The sequence below is a fragment of the Mastigoproctus giganteus genome, chromosome 3 (genome assembly GCF_048544385.1).
Source record: "Mastigoproctus giganteus isolate SK-2022 chromosome 3, ASM4854438v1, whole genome shotgun sequence".
NCBI classification, from domain to species: Eukaryota; Metazoa; Arthropoda; class Arachnida; order Uropygi; family Thelyphonidae; genus Mastigoproctus; species Mastigoproctus giganteus.
In genome coordinates, this window is record NC_143577.1 from 119,735,681 (window position 1) to 119,744,994 (window position 9,314).

Genomic DNA, 9,314 nt, shown 5'->3' on the forward strand with positions numbered 1-9,314 from the left:
TGTGAGTTTAACTTCTGTTCCAGGAAAATTAATGGAGGCACTAGTTAAAGAAGCACTGCAGGATCATTTAGACAAGACTTCAGTTATAGCTCGGACACAGCATGGTTTTGTTAAGGGGGAAGTCTTGCCTGACCAATTTGATTGGATACTATGATGCAGTCACAAAGGAACTGGATGCAGGGAATAACTTTGATATTATATACTTGGATCTTAGAAAGGCTTTTGATACTGTTGTACATGGAAGACTGCTGCACAAATTGGAGCAGTGTGACATTGGAGGCAAGTTGCTGCTGTGGATAAAGGGGTGGCTGAGGGGGAGAAGAGAGAGAGTGGTAATCAATGGACACTGCTCATCGTGGACTAGTGTTATTAGTGGAGTCCCTCAGGGCTCAGTGTTGGGTCCATTATTGTTTTCTGTATTTATAAATGATATTGATGATGGTATATCAAGCTTAATGTCCAAGTTTGCAGACAATACAAAGGTAGGCAGGGTTGTCAAGGACACTACTGACACTATGCTGCTGCAACAGGATCTGGAAAGGTTGAGCAGATGGGCTGAGAGGTGGCAAATGAAGTTTAACATTGACAAATGTAAAGTACTACACATGGGAAACAGCAACCCCAGAGCAACGTATCAACTCTGTGGTACTACACTGACAGTGGTAGAGAATGAAAGGGACCTGGGGGGTGGTTGTGCAGGCAGATATGAAGTTCTCTGAGCAGTGCAGACGGGCTGCAAGAGTAGCTCATAGTGTATTGTCAATGATATATAGGAATTTTTCTAGCAGGGATAAAGAGGTGATTATTCCCTTGTATAAGGCAATGGTCAGGCCACACCTAGAGTACTGTATACAGGTCTGGAGGCCTCATTTCAAGAAGGATGTAGAGCTGCTGGAACGAGTACAGAGAAGGGCAACAAGATTAGCGAATGGAACAAAGGGGTTCTCTTACGAAGAAAGGCTTAAGTTTTGCAAATTACAGTGTCTGGAGACTAGACACCAGCGAGGTGATCTGATAGAGGTGTATAAAGCCTTGAATGGTTTGAGCATGCTCAATGCTGATGGGATTCTTCCTCTCGCTCAGAATAATCACCTGAGAGGGCATAAATTCAAATTGAGGAAAGATAGATGTAGGATAGACGTGCGGAAATTTGCCTTTAGCCAGCGGGTGGTTGGTTGGTGGAATAGACTTCCATCCCTTGTCGTGGAAGTTGATAGCCTAAATAAGTTTAAGGCTCAGCTGGACAGGTATTTCGAACGAACAGAGAGTGGAAGTGGTTTTTTTTTTTTTTTTTTGGCTGATGCTGCATAAGCTTGCTTTCTTGCATCAAATGCCTCTACTAATGCGAACTTCTTAACATTTGGATCCAGGACCAAACTCAACACCAGTGCTCTTGAACTTTTCAACAACGACAAAGGGAGAGTTTTGATTTTACACTTTTCGGTTATGTTTTTCCAAGTCATGATTGTACTCTTATTAGAATAAAAAGATTAGTCTAGTCTAGTCTAGTCTTTAATAAGTTAGATTTATGTTTAAGTACTTTTTGCTGAGTACAATATTATTAGTCAGTTTATAAGAATTAATTATCTGTCTGCTGGGGTGAAAATGAACCCATCTCAATGGGTTAATTCCCATTCTAGTAAACATAATTTATTAACATTTCTCTTAAATGCTTACACTTAATATGAGATTTTCAGAAACCAATTGAATTATAAGTGTAAAGCCTGCCTGTACTTTAGAGATCTCCATGTGCACCACCCAGAGAAGAAGCCACAGCATCTACTACTGTTGAGAGCAAGTGATACCTCAGAGCTCAAGACTAGCAATGACATCAAAGATCTGGTGCAAAGCACTATAAGGGCTGATTATAAGAATCTAAAAGTGAAATCCCTTAGACCCATTAGAAACAAAGGAGTCCTACTGGAGACCGCAACAAAAGAAGACCTAACAAGTATTGCCACATGTGGTACTCTCACAAATGCAGGAGTGGTCATAGCTCCTCCTAAAAAGTCAAATCCGTCAATCATAGTGTACGATGTTCCAAAGCACAGTTCCAACGACAAATTACTTGAGGATCTGTTCCACAGAAACCTACAGGACCAGGGATTCTCCTGGGAGGAAGTTAAGGCTGAGACCACTTTTAGGTTTGCAACAAAATCAAAATCTAACTCTACAGAACAACAAAGTAATTAGCTTCTCCCCACGGATTTATAGAACTGTTCTCTCTACATATAGATTATTCCTTGGTTTCAGTGCACACCGATTTCGTCCGTTTACAATTGTCACAAGGTGTTTCCTATGTCTGGGATATGGGCATACCTCCCAACTCTGCTCCCACAAATCTCCATCCTGCGGGCATTGTGCCAGGAGTGGGCATGTCCAAGCAGAATGTCCCTACCGTGATGAAGAGCCCTCCTGTGTGAATTGTAAAAGGAACAGGCGAGCACATAACCATTCTCTCCGGGATATTTTATGCCCAGAATACCAAAGGGCTCTGGAACTCGTAAGACTAAGGACCGCTGATGCCTAAACCAACAAGAAATACCAGTTGTGTCCCCGCTCCAGTCCTGCCCACTCTTTCTGGAAGCCTAAGAGGAGCCCCCGTATCTCAGACTAAATACTTGAGAATGATGCAAATAAATGGGCAAAGGTCCCGCACAGTTGCGGATGAAATACGCCAGGCCACTGAGGAGCATTCAATTGATGTTGTTCTGATTCAAGAGCCGTATGCTGCAAGAATACAACCCCATCCAACCTCTAAAATTACTGGCTTTTCCATACACACTCGAGTCATTCAACCTGTCCCAGTGGACCCTAAAACATGTATAGCAGTCATAAATAGGGATCTCGATGTCCTGGTTGTCCAGGGCCTCTGCAATCAGTTCTCCACCTGTATCCAGATTACATCTACAGAGCAATCATTCTACCTGATGTCACTGTACAGCCCTCCCTCAGGTAACATCAATGAAGCACTAAACTTTTTGGAATTCGCCCTGAATTTTATTGGCTCCAAACAACTCCTGGTTGCATCTGACTTGAATGCAAAATCCCCCTTCTGGCACAGTGCGGTTGCCGATGGCTGTGGCCAGCTTCTTGAGGACTTTGTCCTCAGCCAAAATCTTATTATCCATAACCAGCCTAGCCAGTTCACTACTTACTCTAGCTCCAACGGTGAATCTAATATTGACTTAACCCTCTCTACAAAGGACCTACATCAGTCAGTTAGTTGCTGGGAGGTAACTCCGGATCTGACTGTTAGCGACCAGAGCCATACTGTTCCATCTTGACTTGGTTCCACCGAGAAACAACAACAACAGAGCAAGGCCAACTGACTTCATTAGATTCTCTTCGAGAAACGTCATATGGGAAGCATATGACAGCTCCATAGAACTGGACTTTTCAAATCCAGACCCATCACAGATGGACTCGCTAAATGCAGAGGATTTGACCACCTTTATCCAGCACTCCATACTCAGAGCCTCATACAGGTCCTCAAGGAAGGTGTTCCGCCCAGCAATCTGCCCATGGTGGACCCGGGAACTTACCATCCTTCGTAAGTCAGTCCACTCTGCACTCAGGAACTACCAGCGACACTGTGATTGGCCAGCTCCTGATGTCGAACGCCTTCATAGGGATTATATCGCCAAAAAGAATGAGTATACCAAAGCAATTGCAGCCAGGAAGAGAGAAACTTGGGCAAATTTCGTAAAAGAAACCAACCGTACAAATCCATGGGGCCTGGCATATAAGATCTTGAGAGAGAAAACCTTCTCCCCAGAAATATTCAACACTGTTTCAGTAGACGCTCAGGAAACTAAGTGTTGGCAGGATTCTGCCAACCTTATTCTAGACAAACTGTTTCCACCTGATGAAATCTCTGAGGATCACCCAGAACATTCAGCAAAAGAGCAAGCCGACCCATTCACACTAGAAGAACTGGGAGCAGTCCTTAAAAACATTAATGCCAAAAAGTGTCCAGGCCTTGACCTAATAGAATACATCTTCATCATCTGCTTTCACACACTGCGGCCGCACCATCTACTCCTTCTCTTCAATAAATGCTTGAAGACGGATGCTTTCCAAAAGAATGGAAGTTTGCCCTCATTCGCCTCATCAAGAAACCTCACAAACCACCAACAGACCCCCGCAGCTTCCGGCCTATTGCCCTGCTGGCTAACCTTGGTAAGGTCCTTGAGCGAATTGGTCTCACCATGCCAGTATGGCTTCACCCGTGGAAGGTCGTGTGAAGAAGCTCTTTTCGATTTGGTTTTACATATTGAAAGTTCTGAAGAAAAATTTGAATTGGCCATCTTCATAGACTTCGAGGGAGCCTTCGATACCGTCTGGTGGGATAGTGCCTTGGCACGCCTTCGAACTGCCGCTTGCCCCCGGCAATTATACAGCCTCTTCCAGAATTATTTTTCCGACCGAGCAGTTATTCTCAAGTCAAAATTCCAGCAAGTCATCAGATCAGTAAATCGAGGTTGTCCCCAAGGGTCAGTCCTGGGACCCCTCATTTGGAATATAGTCCTCCAAGACTGGCTCTCCAGCACCTTCAGGAATGCAAAAATTGTGGCCTTTGCTGATGATCTCACAGTTGTGGTGTCAGGGCATTCACGAAAGGCCACTGAAGAAAATGCAAACCAGGTCCTCGAAGATCTCTCAACTTGGGCCGCACTTAATAAGCTGCATATCAACCCAACGAAAACTAAAATGATGCTATTTAAGAATAGACTGGATCTCAGGCGCCCACCGCAGGTAAAGATATGTAACGCTCAACTGCCAAATCGTCACCGAAACCAAGGTACTTGGAGTGATCATTGACCACAAACTCAGCTTTCTCCCACATCTTGTTAATCTAAGAAACAAAGTTAAGAGATTCTCAGGAACCATCATATGCATCTCTAAGAATGATTGGGGACTCTCCAAAAAGTCCCTACGGTTGTATTACAATGCAGTATTTTTACCAATTGTGATCTATGCAGCCGGAGCCTGGTTCCATCGGGTAACTCTTGTAAAGATGCGAGACAAGCTTGGAACCATCCAGAGGTCAATGTTAATGGCAATCTGCCGAGTGTGTAGAACGGTCTCCACTCCTGCCATTCAGGTCATTGCGGGAGCACTTCCGCTCGATCTACATGTCATCTTCCAAGGGTTGTGCTTCCGAATTACGAGAAATATCCCAACAAGGATCCTCAACATTGAAGTTAATCTGGATGCTGACCCCAAGGCTGAGATGACGCATTGCTACAACGAGCTCTTCAACATTTGGCAAACTCGATGACATAATTCAACACTGGGCATTGTCACAAAAAGATTCCCACCTGATGCTACTAAATCTGTACAGTCTTGGTTCACCCCTTCACTAGAAACAACATACCTAATTACCGGACATGGATCCATGAATGAAAAATTACACCATCTGGGTCTCCACCCAACAGATCTCTGCCATTGTGGAGCCAAAGAGAACTGGTGGCATGTACTGTTTGAGTGCATTACGTATGCTGATCTGAGACACAACCTTGTCAGCTGTACACAGATCTCTGGCGAGCATCTAGAGTTCTTCCTACAGAACCCTAACAACCTCCCTGCACTGCAAACCTACTCAGCTGAAGTCTTTAAGCGCAGACGAAGGATTAACAGGCCCCCAGTGGCAAACATCGAGGACCCAGCAGTGAACTGAAACCAATCATGTATTTCCCCCCCATGCTGTGGAGCTTGTTTCTGCGGCCTGTGTTCAGGAGGGAAAACACCATCTCTCTCTCTCCCTCCCCCCTTTTTTCTTTTATTTTATATTTTTTTATTTATTTATTTATTATTTATTTTTTTCTCTTCGTGTTCTACAATTAGTCGCATGGTTTTTTTTTTTGGTTTTTTTTGGGTTCTACAGGGTTGCGGTCACTTTTTTTTTTTAATTTATTTATTTATTATTATTTTTTTTTGTTTTGTCTCGCGTTTTACAGTGCTTTTTTTTAATTTTTTTATTTATTTATTTAATTTTTTTTTTCTTTCTTTTGCACCATGGGAAAATCTAAATATATATATATATATATATATATATTTTTTTTTTTCTCTCTCTCTCTCTCTCTCCTCTGGAGTGGGGCCCTAGAGGAATCTGGCCCACCTTTTGGCAACATCAGGTGGATCAGAGTCTCGTATTGAGACAGTACGTGTTTAGCTGAGACTGGCCCACCTTCCCGTGGTGTGGACGAGTACCCAGAATCATCTGTCCAGGTGACTGATGCTTCTGGGTAGTCAAGTGGCCAGAACAGAACAACAGAACACACAAACTGACGTCACACACATATCTGGCCCATTTGTAGAGATACTGATCTTCACAGAGATACGAGGCGGAGTTGAACTAACGTTCTAGGAGCCGCCCCTTATAAAAACTCATGTCCACATGTACTTTAGAGGTGATCTTACAATGCCATTCACAGAGAATTTCATGCTGCCTGCCAAAGAATGGGCCTATTATTAGCAATAAATTATTGCTAATAAGTATAATATCAACTGTTTAACTGACATAAAAAAAGTAAAAATTGTATATTAATAAACTAAAAACAAAAACAACTACTTTTGTTGATTTACTATGAACTAAAATGATGATGGCACTAACTTGTTCATCTATTAATTAACTAATTAATAAATTTTATTTTTTAAAAAACTGTTCAAGCATTTTCTGAATGTTAAATGTGATTATGAAATAAACTTTTAATATATTCATGCTTACAGTGTATTTGATACTAAGCAAACAACCTCCTCAAATAAATTTTCAGTACTGTTTAATAACAAGGTCTAAAAATTTACAATGACATTTAAAACTTCAAGTACCAGTAAACACTTATACATTACTGGGAAAACAAGCATAAAATATCAACTGGCGGGAAAAAGTGGATCTTTAACTTAATCTTTAAATATTACTAGAAAAAATTTAGGCAGTTCATTTCTTGAGTTAACTGAGTCTCTAGAATTAGACTTGCACATGAGCTTTTCAATGGAGTGCAATGCTGATATGTTTAAACCAAGTTAAGAGAAAACCTATTTTTATTCTGTGATGTACAGTAAACACATATATCGCAGAATAAAATCTTGGTATTGCTACTCCTCTTTGTTAATATGCTTCATGATATTGGTAGTAGTAAAATAAAAATTATACTAAAGTATAATTAGTATAACGCCTGCATAATACTGTACATAACATAAGATTAAATGTTACTTAATGAATCTTGAAACATCACCATCAAGTATGTCAAATGGACACAAGGGTCAATAAATAAATCATTCAATAAAAGTAAATGAAAAAAATAATAACAAGTAAAAAGCTGTTCCATTATTTCAAATGATAAAATTAATCTTCCATCACATAATTTGTTTTTAAAGCTCAATACCTTCCACAGCATATAACTGTTTTAGTAAGGCTGAAGCACACCCTTCATGTCTTATTCCAACTATTCAATCCATATAAATGAAATATCTAAACTAACTTTTCAATAGTATGTTTACTATTGAAATGATAAATATTTAAAAATATTTTACATAATATCTAAAAGCAGAATATTTGCAAATAGAATATATTAATTTGTTACAAAAATAATATTTTTCTAAATTAGAAGATGACAAAATATGGTCTGTGTACACTGAGTAAAGCCTACAAAGCAATTTGATCAGGACTGCAATGATTTTCTGGCTATTTTTAAGAAAATAAACAAATCCAGCAATACCATCCAAGAATTGGAAAATTTTGATTTTGGTATCACCATCCACCTTAAAAAGGGAGGGTGTGGGGGGGAGCATGAGCATAAAAGATGGCCCTCCCAAAAACCAAGTTTCCCAGCAGTTAGCTGAGAAAACACTGATAGAAAACATAATATGACAATGGCAAACCAGTATCAATCCATGAAACAATGCAGACTACAAATATCTCTAATAAATGGGTGCAAAATCTTCTGACAGAGAAATTGGTATGTATTAGAGATTTCTGCAGTTGGTTCCATGTTGATACCTTATCAAAAACATGGTTGGTGTAAAACTTAATCAGAATTGTTGAATTGTTCATGCATTATAAAGCAAATCCTGAAAATTTTATGGCAAGATTCGTAATCATGGATGAGAGATGGATCCAGAAAAAAATAACAGGAGGGGCTCCAATTTGTGACAGGGGGCACCATTTTGTGCCTTGTTTGTGCACAAACAAGGCACAAAATAATGCACCGAACAAAACAAATATGACACTCAAACATAATGTGACTGGCGGACACAGGTACACAGCTAAACTCTGAATTACTTTGAAGTAAACATTACGCATGACCAAACTGCATGATGCCTTGAACTATAATGGCGATCATATCAGCATTGCCAACTATAGTCAGTTGAAAATAGCTGAGCCACAATGCAAAAGTAGATAAAATCATATGTTAACAATGAAAAAAAAAATCTTTTTTGTAGCTAAAGGGTATTTAAATGATTGGTATATATTTTCCAAAAAATGAAAAGGGGGACATGTGCCCCTACCCCGAATCTGCCACTGGATGGATCCATCACTATTGGTCTGAGTCAAAGCAATGGTCTATACAATGAAATCATATTGACTAAGTTCACTGCCTCCAAAGCAGACAAAAACAGTTTCACTTGCTGAAAAAGGGACAATAAATGAGGTATGTCAACAAATACGACTGGTACAGTCTGAAAATGCTGTTAAATGGTATCTTGTTTCACCAAGACAATGTGATCATGTTCATACAATCATAATGACTAAAATGCCCCAGTGTGGGTACAAACTGCTGCTGCTACCTTATTAACTAGATCTATCTCTATATAGCATCTAGCATTGTCAGTGTAAAGACATCATAGTAAAACATCAATATGAATTGCATATTCCACTGCCTATAAATTATTGACATATTCTACTGTTTTCACACTTTAAATAATGAAGCAAACAGAAGGAGCTTTCATAATTACTGATAAAATAAGAGCATCAGATATTTTATTTTCTCTCCATTTAGTTAAATGCTCGTGTGTAAATGCATTTATAAGGAAAAATATTCAGAGGTATTTCTTAAAATATATTTAACATTTGGCATTTAATAAAAAAGACTGCCTTAACAATGAAGCTGAATGCACATCTTTAAATAGTGGATATGGTTATGCTGATATAGAGACTTACTTAAAATAAAGAAAACAAGTAAAACTGCAGAAGTGAAACTACAAATTCTTATCCTCCCAAGAAGATACTTGAATGGGCCCACCTTATATTCTTTACTAGCCATTAAATCCTCTGAAACTTTAGATACATTCACAGTGGCATATTTGAA